Raw genomic sequence first — 13,174 nt, forward strand, 5'->3', positions numbered from 1 at the left:
ATTCGTTACATATGCAGTATAATAGGTTCTGGCATTAGGCTGCATTTAGTGCATAAGCTAGTATTAGTTTGAGTCTTATAGCTCTTCCTCCTAAGCTGCCAAGTGGCACAGGATATAGCTCAGATGAGAGAAAACAATTTAAACTTTCTCAGTGAACCAGTTTTGAGAAGAGTTTTTTCTCAAATGCAGAGTTCCACACTGAAGCAGTATGATTAAAAGCCTGTGGGGGAATCAAGCATAGGGATGGCTTTAAGGAAGATCAAGGGACCCAGTGCAATTTTTCTGCAAATGATAATTAAAGAAACAGTATCCTCATTAGCATAATACACTAAATGATAAAAAGAATTGGACAGATGCCTAATCTTGAAATGCTTCTTAATTTACAAGTACATATTTTAAAAAGAAGGCAATTGGGGTCTGTTCTCTCTAGCTGCCTGAATCACCAAAACGGCTGCTTATATAACTTACTGTCTCAAACAGGAAAGGGATACACAAAGAAGTAAAGCTATCTACTCCAAGACATCATCATAGACCAATGCCTGATGCACAGGTACAGATATTCGAGCATCCACAATACTCGAGGTTTTCTGAGATTGGATGCCTACCAGACAAAATTGCACGTTTGAGCAGATATTCTTATCTGGAGCCATATGTGGCCCAAAGTTGTCCAAAGGAAGATACCACAAAAATGAAACACTCATTTTCTGCTGATTCTTGGCTCTATTTATCAAGAAGGTGACTACTGAGTTTCTTATGGTCATACTGGGCCACAGAGAAATGTATGTGAGAGCTCTATCAAGTTTAGTTTTTCTGAAGAAATTCTCAATTCCTGATAAGGGCAAAAATGACTTTCTGGTTTTAATGAAATTGTGAACTGAATGTGGCAAGGAGAAATAGGTGGCATTTATATTGATGGCTCTATGACCTACCTGTGTTCTGCTCTTGTCCAATATAAGCTGCAATGTTGCAGTTTGTTTCACTTCAAATATCATCCTAGGTATGTTCTTTTACCATCACATTTATAGGCTCCCAAATGGTTTTGAAGTGGAGCGAAATCTTGTGAAGTCTCAGAATTATGTTGCCTGTGGGGAGGCTCATCAGATCTCATTAGACCATGTCTACACCACTGAACGAGAGATGGGTACATGGCAGGGAGTGACTTGTGCTGCTTGGTGAGCTGTGCTCTGTGCTGGGAGTTGTTCTGCTCTTTGCAGCGCTCTGCCCAGTGTCTCTTCTGGGCCCTGTGCAGTGCATTCAGTGCATTGTAAAGCATCATCATTACTCTATGTGCTCTGTGCTGGGAGTTGTTCTGCTCTTTGCAGCGCTCTGCCCAGTGTCTCTTCTGGGCCCTGTGCAGTGCATTCAGTGCATTGTAAAGCATCATCATTACTCTGTGTGCCTTTTTTTTTTTTTTTCATTCAAAGATCATGAACTATAGTGAGCACCAGAGCACTTTTTATAGAGTAAAAATGAGGGTATGTGCTGTGGGCACACCGGGTCAACAAGGAGGAGTGTTAGGAGTGCAAAAACTCGCCGATCTAGTGATGGGAAACTGGGGGAGTGTGGGGGAGCCAAACCTGATTTGATCTTGTCCATGCTGCTACCGAGTGTGGTCCCTAGTGTGAATGGTCCCCCAGACCACACTGGAGTGTTGCCAGACTGTTTAAAGAGAACTTACCTTAATTAAATGACAGTCCTTTCTTTGTCTAGTAGTGCTAGAGTGTTCATCCCTGGAAGACGAGTGGGAATTACACTTTTAATAAGCTTAAGTGGATAGAGGAGGATTTTGTTTTTTTTCAGTAGTGAAAATGATTTCTCAGCAGGAACTGACTTTTGAATTATTCAACCAATGCAAGGTAGAGGCTGGCTGCAAATGGATGTCAGACTCTTTCAGCTGGAAGTAGCCCTCCTTTTCTCAAATCCTACAGCTTCCTTTCAAATGAAGAGCTGGTAGCCACCACTTTGTGAAGGGGCTGTGGCAGCCAGAGACAAGAGAGGTATGCTGGAGTAGGCAGTCTCTACCAAAGCAGTATCCTCCCCCTTTGAAGCTTACGTATTTTCATAAATACAAATGCCAATTTAATGTTAGATAATGAATAGCAGAAAAAAACCCACAACTTCAGCTGATAAGTAACTGGACAAGGACACTCCAGAAAGTCAGAAGACTTTCAGCCCTCTGCTGGGTGACTGCTACGCCAGTGATAGTGTGACTGTTGTTGGCTGGGTTTGTGTTTGGCATCAAGGCTGTTAAGAAACAAGGTGAATGATCTAATGCTTTAGAGTAAATATCAGTACTGCTCGGAGGATGCTACGGCAGTTAACTTGTTCAGTTTCTGTTTTAACCGTTGAAGTAATTTGGAGTCAAAGAGACTCCTGTTTGATATTTTTTTTTTTTTTTTTTTCCTAGTGGCTTAACACATCAAGCTGAACCAGATCTCTTTATATCCTCATAATCTTTCATATGCTGAAGTAGTAACTGTGGAGCTGGAGAGTTCTGATATATGAAAAGCAGCACTATTGATCTTGGTGATATACATATTTCCACATAGGGCTTTGAACTTGTGATAGTTCTGGAGAATTAATAAATCAAGTGGTACGTGCTAGGGTGTGCATTTTTGAGGCAATGTTGTATCTTGTTCAGATCTGTAGTTGCCATCACTGAGCTACTTACAGTAGGACAGGAGAATCCTTTCTGTTAGCCAGTCTGAATGCTGGTAGCACTTCAGATATTCAGAATTCAGCACTGCAGTCTGTAGAGCTCTGCAGACCTTCCTGGAGTTTTCTCTGCGTGCATCCCTGTTCTCCACTTACTGTGCCCATGTCTGCTGAGCTGGGCATGGGGTGCAGGATGGAGGGTGACCCTTCCTCCTCCATCCTCAAGGACTTTGGGATCCACTGGGGCCCTGTGCTGACATTTCATCTGAATTTCTTAACTAGATGGGAAAGATGAGGACAGAGCAGCATGGAGATGTTGCTCTGCTTGTGGGGGGGATATAGTGGGAGGGCAGCCCCAGGTCTGGGGATTCTGTTCTTCCCAAAATAGCTTGTTTTCATCTTTTCACCTAGCTAGTGTTCATGGAGAGACTGCTATGGCTTGTGTATGCTATAAGGACCAAATTTGAAAGAGTCTTTCTCAGTTTCTGTTTCACTAGTAGATTTTAGTGACATGCATTGCAATCCTACTATTTTTTTCCCGTGAGTGTCCAGATATTTTATGATTTCTTTTTAGTGTCTGATTTGCACATGTTATTTATGTATACGTGTATTAGCTTTTTCTAATCCTTACAGTCTGATGGGAAAAAAGCTAGAAAAAAAAAAATGCAACTTCCCTCCAAGGCTGAACTAACACTTGAAAGATTTAATAACTAAATAAATGTATTATGTATTTTAATTAATTTTTAATGATGAGGTTTTTGGAGGAATGACTCATAATTTTTGAATTACAATGTTTTTCAAAGTTAGATTTGTTCTACTCACATTTGTTTTAATGACTTTTACAAGTAAATAAATGTAGACTCTGTTGTTTTTTTTTTTCCCCCTGCTGGAAGCAAATGGGATTGTAGTCTGGCATTTATATTTTTTTTTTCTAACATTCAAAATAATTCTTGTCAGATCTCATCTATTTACGTTTGAGCTGCAGTTATGGATTTGTCTGTGCTCCTCTGTTGGGATTCATCATTACAGTGCCTAAGAAGTTTCCCAGAAAAAAACCTCAGCAATGATCCTCTTCTTGCCTCTCAAGGGTTTTAATTTTTTCCCTTTAATATCTTCATTCATATTATATCACTGAATACTGGGATTCAATTCTTCATAATAATTTTTACTTTCTGAAAAACTCACCAGATTTAACTCTGTTGTGAACCTTTTGTTCATCCAAATATTACTTCTGGTGTGAACAGCTATCACATATAATGATGTCTCTAAAGGAAAGATTCAGGCTGCTTCTTGCTTAAGTTAATTTAACTATTAAGGTAGGCAAAGAAGGTCTTCACTGCAAGAATAAACCATAACCGTAGGAATCTTGGAGCATGTCCTCCATTTTCTGACTTGCAAGAGCATTCTTGTTTTTCTGTCTGCCCCTGCTGCTCCTTAAGAATTGGTTCCTGTAAATTTCAGAGGTTTATTAATTTGATTTATACATAAAATGCTGTTTCTATGGAGTTGCAAGTGTGCTTTGCATGCTGGTTCCATAGAAAGTAGAAGAAAAGTAAATAGTATTTCCACTTCTCAATATGTGAAAGATCAAGAGTACCTGAAGAGCTTTTCTTTAAAAGTAAAGAAAGAGAGTCTGTCTCTCATTCTCCTGAAGAATATATTTGGATATTTGCCTCTTCAGACTTTTTTCAATGGGTGAAGCCTGAGTATAGGTGTTTAGTTAGCTTTAGAATGTATATTTTTCTCACTTTTAACTCATAAGGGTAATATAAATATTTCATATACTTAAAGGTCTGTGCTACTTCTAGATTAGAATAGGTTATAGGAAATAATGAACCTGCTACAGTTTTAAAATAAACCTACATTATTCTATTGTTTCTGTGAATACATGTTCCACTTGTACTGAATTTCAAAGACTACTTTGCTAAAATTTCCTGGGCAATTGCCTTGGCATCTGTTAATTTAATTCTCATATAGAACTGTAATAGGGTATAAATTAGAACTCTGGGGACTACTGATAATGTTCAGTGAAGATGGAACTCTGAAGGATATGAAAGGGTTTGCTTTGCTCATATTGCAAGTGGTGACAGGGGTAGAATGAAGTTTGGGGGAGTAGGTGAAGGACACTAAGATTTTTTTTCCCACATCAAACTTGACCCCAAATGTGAAGAATTTCTTTGCACAAAACTTTTTCCCTGTGTCATATGAATGATTGAAAATGATGTGTTAATGAGTTGACTGTCACCATCTTCTGCACCAGGGAACCAGGTTTTTCTTTTGTGAGTCTCTCTCCTGATCTCCCTAAATTAATTTACCCATTCCCTTGGTCTAATTCCTGGCCTGACTGCTTTGCCCTTCTCAGTTGCTTTACTCTCAGTAAAAATCTTCTGGATCTGGGTTTTTTTTTGTTTGTTTGTGGTTTTGTTGTTGTTTTTTTTCACTCCTTCACTCCTTCACCTGGGCAAAAAGGAAGACTATGGTGAGCGTTAGGAAACGTCATGTTGCCAAAAGGCTTATCTCCTAATTAGAAGAGAACAAGACACAAACTATAATGGAGCGTATATAGATTCATACTGAGGTGCCTTGAAAATAATGTTTTGGTTCAGTTAGGACCTGAAATGGTGTCAGGTGGTATCATAGCCACGCAAGTCTGGATACAGGCAAGAGGGAGAGGGAAAACTTACATTTTGGTAAAGGAAGAAGGAAATAGCTTTCAGATTTTTATTTTTTTTTTACTACTATTAATGGGTGTCTTCAGACACTGCCATACCTACCACATTTTCGTCCTCAACTTTTTCAGCTTTTTTGCTTGAAAAAATCAAATGTTCTCAAATTTAAGTTCCTACTGTTGACACTGCACTTCACATGAAATCCATTTTATTTGGAAACATGCTGCAGTTTTTGCCCAGCTATAGCTTATAAATCCATCCTCTCTTCTTCATCCTTGGGATGGGGTTTTCATTTTATTTTCTGGCTGGGACTGACCTGGTTTGACCACCTTTCACAGTTGCAGTTACCACTGCTAGGTCAGCTCTTTCCAAGAGAACCTTGTTAATCCTGGCCTGCCCGATCTCCCGCTGTGCCATTGTGCACCTCAGCCCATCTCTGGTTCCTCTCTGAGAATGGCTGATCAGTATTCAAGGCATGTACCTAAAATAGATATTTTAACTCCTTTTCTATACACATTTCTCTGTGTGGAGGGCACAGCTGACTACTTGCTACCCACTCTCACAGCAGGGAATTCCCTGCACATCATCCTACTTCAAATCCTCTCACTCTTCCTGTAGTGTTCCATAGCTCTTCAGTGGCCCACTTCTGATATAACTGCTTCCCTGTCACAGCTGTGTGCACTGCTCTCCTGGCTGGTCTTGCCTGCTGCACCACCTTCCATGGGCCCTCCTCTGCTGCCTCTGCTCTGTGGCAGAGACAGCAGAAAGTGCTTATCCTCAGTCCTGAAACCCTTCACATCTTCACCTGATCCTTGGCCAGGTTGATGCCTTGCTCATCAACCATTTGTATGTGCCGCCCACAGCACGTTTATTTTTGTTACACTTCACTGCTTGTATCTCTAGAGATTGTCAACTGGTGAAGCTGAGTAAAAATGCTGGTAAAAACAGTTTTGCTGTGTAATAAGTTTTGTGCTTGATCAACAGTGGTGGGTCAGTTCTAATTCTTTTCTTTTTCTAATTCTGCAAAAAATCACTAGTAAGGAAGTTAGAAAATTTGGTTTTCTGTCCTTTGACACAAGCCTTTCCTGGTAATAACTAATCTCTTATCTAGGATGAATGACCTATTAAATGAATCGTGTGGATTGACTTTAGCATTTTGGACTTTCAGGATTAAGTATATCTCAACAGAGTATTTTATTGGTCATGAATAAGCGAGAAAGCCGCTTGGGGCTTGGATGTCTTGTCGCACTTTGCACTGAGGCAGCTCCAGCAACTTACTGTGATGTTACACCTGAGTTATCGCATTCAGGTATGGACACCTGATTTACCAGGGCAAGGTCTTTTATTTGAGACTTTGAAGTCCCTTGGGGTTGGTGCTGCTCTTTTCAGAATATGTGGTTGCTTACACATGATTTGAGAATGTTATAAGGAGGTTCCTTTTCCTGAACACCTCCTGAAAGTGTGCCACAGTCATCCTTTGGAGCTGACATGTTGCTTTTAATGGAGAAGAGTGACTACAACCCTGTGAGACAACAGAGCAAGGCAGAGCTTCCTCTCTGCCTTTAATTGACTACAACTATAAATAGCTGCTCATCACTAGAGAAATCAGTTGGTATCCATTCCTAGTGCAAAAGGGGAGCCTTGTGTATTAGTCTGCAAACACAAACCCTCTTCCAGACACCATTTCCTTTATCCGGTCCCATAGTCAATAATGGAACAGCCTGTCTTCTGTAGAGCAATAAAGTATATGCATTTCATCATCAAAGTAAGGTGGAAGAGTTTATGCAATCTTTATGTTGTTGCTGTAATAAGAATATGTGCTCTATGAAATATCTTTAGAGGTCAGAAGTGGTCTTTTTCTCTGCTGAGAAGTCACCTTTCCACAGATCTAGCAAAACTCTGCAGTCTCTGCTGCTTATTAACTTTCATATTCTAAGAGTTCATCTCGAGTGCTCACTTTTGCAAGGCCAGAGAAAATTGCTTGAGACATGCAGAAGAGTGACTATGAAAACATCCCTGATTACATGCAATGTGTAATCCTCTTATTTGATATCAGTGATAAGCAGAACCTTGATCTGTGTATGCTATGGTCCTTTTTGTAGTCAGGATATGCTGTTAGCATAGTGACTAATGCCTCCCATCCCAGCTACATGAATGCTTCTTATTTGCACAACTTCAACTCTTCATTCTCGCTCTTAACTGATCATTTAGCAGACTGGCTGCTGGCATGTCCCAGCTCTGCAGATTGCAGGAGAGTGCTGTGAATGACATGCATCATTACATAGGCTCTGGCCTTGGCTGCTGGGAATTGTGTAGAAATAACATTAAAAAATATCTGGCTCACCAAGTCTGAAACGGAACAATTTGCACTGGTTAACTATTAGTATCAGAGTGTCTTTGGGCATGACGCTAAGCCACAGTAGGTATAGTGAGTAAAATGAAATATATTAGCAAGGTCTGTTATAGCTAATTTAGCCTAATTGTGCAAGAGAATCCTTGGAAGCTTCAACTGTGTCTTAGAATGGTATTTATCACTTGTTTCGATACATAATTTAATGAAACAATCAGTACAGTATAATCACAAGCATGGTTTGAATTTAAGTGGAAATATAAAGCGGAGGTATGAAACTGAGGTTAGAGAAAACGGACCAAGGATAATAATTAGATGAGAAGATTGGAAGGAGTAAAATCTGGGAACCAACAGAAGCTTTCAAAGAGGAAGGTGGAATGGTCTGCAGTACATTAGAGATAATGACCAACATAGGCTTTATCTCAATGGTGTATGTTGTAAAATCAGAAGTGGAGAGCAGGAAATCATTTCAAGACATCATCTTCTATACTTCTTTTCCCCAGGGCAGGATCATGTGCACACTTCAGAATGTTGCTGACCCATTTTCATGTGCACTGAAAAGAATGCATGGCACTCATTAATTGCATGGGTACTCTTTTAGTCTGGCTCTGCTCAGGCATCTGGAAATATTTAATTGATACCAAGCATTACTGGAGGTTGAATCCAGGTACTACTAGAATAGTTCCTTCAATACAAGTAACATGTACTAGTATTAGAACTGGAAAACCAGTCCTTCAGGGGAAAATCTCTCTATGCTGCTGGGAGTAATTTTAGCTTCAATGACAGTATAAGTGAACTGAAGTTGTTTTTCTTGCAGGACACTTTGGATTTTAGCATCCACAGAACTGGCAATGGGAGGTAGCTAGAGAGGAGGACATTAGTTACTAGAGCATTTCTCTGTGTGTTTGGAAGTTTTGGGTCTCACCAGAGATCTGCTACTGGTGTGATTCACCACCATTTGTGAGGTTGGTAGACATCCCCATGCTCCTGTTTCCTCACTTGTGCCATGTTTGAGTTATTGATCCTTAAAGCTGGAGCTAGAACAAGAAGTTCCATGCTTCTAAATACAGGAAACTATACAGCATGTCCAAATAAGAGTATCAGCAAAGATAACAGTGGGAAGACTAAGCTGTTTCTGAACTAACTGGAATGCTTCCTACTGAGTTTAGTCAGTTTTAGAGAACTTGTTTAAGAGCACTGGGAGCTCTACTTCTCCCTGCTTTCTAACACAAAAACAATGGGGCATTCTCTGAAATTCAAAGTTGGCAAATCCACACTGATTCAGGAAAAAAAAATCCCTTTAAAAGAGCAGATGAAACTGTAGCATTCATCAACTGTACCATGTACATGAAGCAATGCACATTAAAAATCTGTAGAATTAAAACCAGATTATAATTTTATGCATTTCAAGACTTCAAAATTATGCTAATGATCACAAATTCTGCAGAATAACTAATGGAAAACTTGGTTTCTGCTGGGCTTGTGTCTTATAACTCAGCTAAAAAGTGAACTAGTCATACTAAACCCTTATGCATCAGATGAGCCACATGTGGCAGAGCTCTTAGTGATGCTGTAAATGCTGGGGAAACATCAGTACAGATGCACCTTATTGGATGACATGCAGATTCCATGCAAGGAAGAGAAATCTTAATGAAGAGATTAATTCTTTGGAGTCTCATAAAATACTTTTTCAGTTGCAGCCTTCCTGTCATTAAGGAAAATCTCTTTCCCATGAAGACTTTATTGTCACATGAAGTTAAATTTTACTTTACAGCCTTTTCTCAGCCTTTCCTTACAGAGCTTTCATTCCTCTCCCTGTCACAAAACTTGTGGGAATTCAGCTCTTCTGTTGAAGTTGCTTCTCTAGTGGCAATTATATATATAGATATTAGAGGAAAACTGATTCTGATAGTGGTCTTACCTTGTTGCATGTGTGGTCTGTGGTACACGATAATTGTATTATTTGGATGCTTTCATATTAGACAAAAAAGGGTTAACTATGCAGGTCTATTTAGATAAAAGATGGTTATTTCTGAAGCAAATCAGCGATGTTTTTCTAGAAGCTGTGATTAAAAACACCCTTTAAAATGTAGATCTTGGTGACACAGAAGTTCTTGTTAGATGAAGAAAGCATTTTAGATTTTTATTTCTAATACTGTTGCTTCTGTTCTGGTGAGCTGGTCAGGTTCATGGTGTTCCTGTTGTGTCTGATTTCATACTTAAATGATTCTTGGGAATATCCCTTTTTTGATGTGGTCAAGACAGGTTTTTATTTGTTGTTATTGTTGCTGGCTTGACTGATAAGGAGCCAGTGTTTGTTTCCTAGAGGAAAACTGAGTGTCCTCTCTTTTGCTGACTCGGTGGTCTTTGTGCAAGACTAAAGTTTGTGACAGTTCAGGTGGAAGTGTCCCTTGCATTAAAACTATACTGGCAAATAAGTTGTATGTGTATTGTTGCCTCCAAGAAAATTCCCAGTTAGTTATCAAAAGTGTTTATTCCTGGTAGAATAAAAAGCTTTAGACTGCTTTTTCACTTGGAGTGATGGTGAGGAAGATTATAGATGTCCAAGGCAGGATTTTAGCTGTTAAAGTAGTCAGGAACCAAATCCTAGTAAAAGAATAAAACATATTTAAGAATTATTTGCAAATAAAATAATTCTTCAAACAATTTTGGAAAACAAACACAGGAGTGTAAGTTGTACTAAACATATGTCTTAAAAGTTGGACTCCAGTTCACCTTTATTTCAAAAAGTTCAGATGTTGAACCTTACCTAAAGTATTATGTAGCAGGGAGGCCTACTGTGTTTGCTTTTGGGTGTTTCTAACCAGAAACAGCTCATAATAATGGAAATTCAATTTAAAAAGTCGATCTGCTACTGTTCTTGTTTTCTTACCCATCATTTACATGGTAAACATCAAACCATAAATGCTGCAACTGTGTACCCCCCTTTGACCAAAAAAAGTGATAACTGTTCACCTTATTGTGAAAGCAGTGCAAAACACACACAAAGATAGGTCTGAAATAATCATCTGCTTTATGCAAAATAATTATTTTCAATGGACTGCCAAAAAATTCCTCACTTAGCTTCTGGTCACACATTTACCTGCTTTTCAAACTTACTTATTCATTGACTTGAAAGGAGGTAACCATAGCTGATATGAATATTTTTAAAAGGGGCAGTTTACACCGTATAAGTTTTTCAAACACATTTTTATTTTAATGGTCTGCATATACTTCCCGTTTAATGAGTTTGGGAGGCTTTAATCTAAACTACAGTGAGTTGCCCTAGTGCTACCACCTAAGCACTTTCATGCAACATTGGTTCTTGTCTAACAAGACAACATAATCAGAAAAATGAGCAGTAATTTTTAGAAAAAAATAATTTATGTCCTGAAAAACAGCCAGTAAATCTATCTGAAGACTGTTTCTGGGCACAAATTGTTTAAACCTAGCCATTGGTATTGCAGTTGTTTGCATCAAGTTTAAGTTTCCCTTTATATCTCTGCTGTTTTATCTTTCTGAACCTAAGGTTTCTATTTTTCAGACCTATTTCAAAAGCCATTTATTTTATGTTGTTGAGTTTTCCTACAATGGCAAACATGCTATTTTTACTGATTTTTCCAGAGTAGCTAGGACAAATGAAGGGGGATGAAAAGATAGTAGGTTTTGCCTGAACAACCACAGTATTACGGTGAACTACAGGTATGTCTCTGTTAGCAAAAAGCAGTGCCAGGCCCTGGGGAGAGGCTGTCTGCCTGCATGGGGGAACCGCTGGGGCGATCCCTGGCCTGAATTTGGCTCCTACTAGCCAGCTGTCTCTTGATAGATTTCCAGGCCTGTTTTGAGAGTTAGTCACATTAGGCAGTTGGCATGAAGTCACCCATTTCATTCCTGTCGTGGAAGGTGGCCTCATCCCTGCGAAACTACCTGGGCATGATTAAATTAATAGGATGGATCTGGCCTATGAGGTTTCCTCCTGCAACCCGAGCTAAGCAGTGCTGGCAGCTGGTGGTTAAGGCAGCAGCTCTCCTATACTACAGGTATTTGACCCCAAGTCTGTAGCTGCCTCTCCACCAGGTCAGTTGTAGTGGTGATGTTGGAGGTGAAGAGTGGGGCAGTGGCCTGACTCTCTGCTGGTGGCCTCTTGTCCCCTTGCTCTCAGGAATGTCCCTCAGCTCATCCTGGCCACGTAAGCATGGCTCAATGGGTGAAGTAATGTACCACAGGAGCAGCTCTGCTGCAGTTACAGGGAGCAAACAGAGAAGGAATTAGGACATATCAGAACATGTGTTTTCGGTCTTGGGATATTAATAAAATTATTTACAATAGGGTTGGTTTGTAATCTTATTTTTCCTCATTTTGTTCAGTGTTTTTCTGAGTGTTGAGCTTTCATTTGTGCCTCAGATCATTCTTCTCCTTCATTTTCTCATGATGACTCTTTCTTCCCATGCCTGTTCCTTCCTTCTGTTGTGTTCCCACATCCCTGGCTGTCTGCTCCTCTCGTGAATTCTGCTTTATCACTTAATTTCTCTTGTCTGTGCCCCAATCCTGGCCTTCTGTGGTCTCCCTCTTCTCCAGTGCACACCTTGCCATCCCCTCACCACCCTTGCCCCCACCCAGTGAAACCACAGCAGTGATGCTCCTCTCCTGCCTTTCCCCTTTCTTCCCTCCATCTCTTTTTTTTTTTTTTTCCCTCCTTTTTCTTCCACTTTTTTCTCAAGTTTGTGTAGGATTGCTTCCCTTCCCAGACTGCCACTTTAAGCTAAGCTCAGAGGGTATGTGCCCATCTCAACTCCATCTAAGCTGTGGGGTTTCTCAGGATCACCCCATTGTATGGACAGCCGCAGACCTGGGGATTGATACTGCACAGAGTAGAGGAGGCACTGGCTAATCATTCCTGCTCAAGCAGCTTTAAAAAGCATGATTTTTAATCCTCATTTCCCAGTGCAAGTAGAGTTAGGTGAGACTGTTTTCCAGTTTTAGAAAAAAATGAGACTTTGTTGCCCTACAGAGGGGGAACAAGGGTTTATTAAATGGTGGCAGCTGGGCAAAATACTCACATTTAGCTATTTTATGTTTTTGCAGCTAAGTTACATAAGTGACAGGTGACAGCTCTGCTTGTCTCCTTGGGAGCTGGTAAGTGCAGAGGAGAAACTGTGTGAGGCTGCAGGTGGGGGAGAGGCAAGGTGGCTGCCCAGATACCCCTGGTCAGTCCTTCAGCAGTATTTTCTGAGCCATATTTGCTGGATTTCTCCGCTGGCGCAGGGTTATCCGTGAGCAAGCGGCTTCCTGGCAGGATTCTGGGAACAACACCAAAACCCATGACAGGCAGTGAGCAGGCTCTGTGCTCTGAGTCAGAAGTAGGCTGAGAAGATGCGGTTCTCAAAGCACCCACCCAAGCTGGCGAAGGGGATCTGTGCAAGAAGGATATTTCCAGCCTGATGTTCGGAGCTTGGGGGGACATTCTCCTGCAAGCCTGCTCGGTGAGTCTTCAGGTTAG

At 40.3% G+C, this 13,174-nt stretch overlaps 1 protein-coding gene across 4 annotated transcripts in view; it reads left to right on the top strand.

The window, feature by feature from the left end:
• The window catches only part of MTUS2 (microtubule associated scaffold protein 2), a 304,448-nt gene that overhangs the window by 16,548 nt on the left and 274,726 nt on the right, over nt 1–13,174 (top strand). Inside the window, exon 1 of one of the 4 annotated variants that reach the window (XM_065050943.1) lies at nt 12,008–13,157. The exons of the other annotated variants lie outside the window; for them this stretch is intronic. The gene's annotated coding sequence lies outside the window, so the exon portion shown is untranslated. Of the gene's footprint in view, nt 1–12,007; nt 13,158–13,174 lie in introns of those variants that run through there. 4 annotated transcript variants of the gene reach the window in all.

Source organism: Columba livia, chromosome 1 (genome assembly GCF_036013475.1).
Source record: "Columba livia isolate bColLiv1 breed racing homer chromosome 1, bColLiv1.pat.W.v2, whole genome shotgun sequence".
NCBI lineage: Eukaryota > Metazoa > Chordata > Aves > Columbiformes > Columbidae > Columba > Columba livia.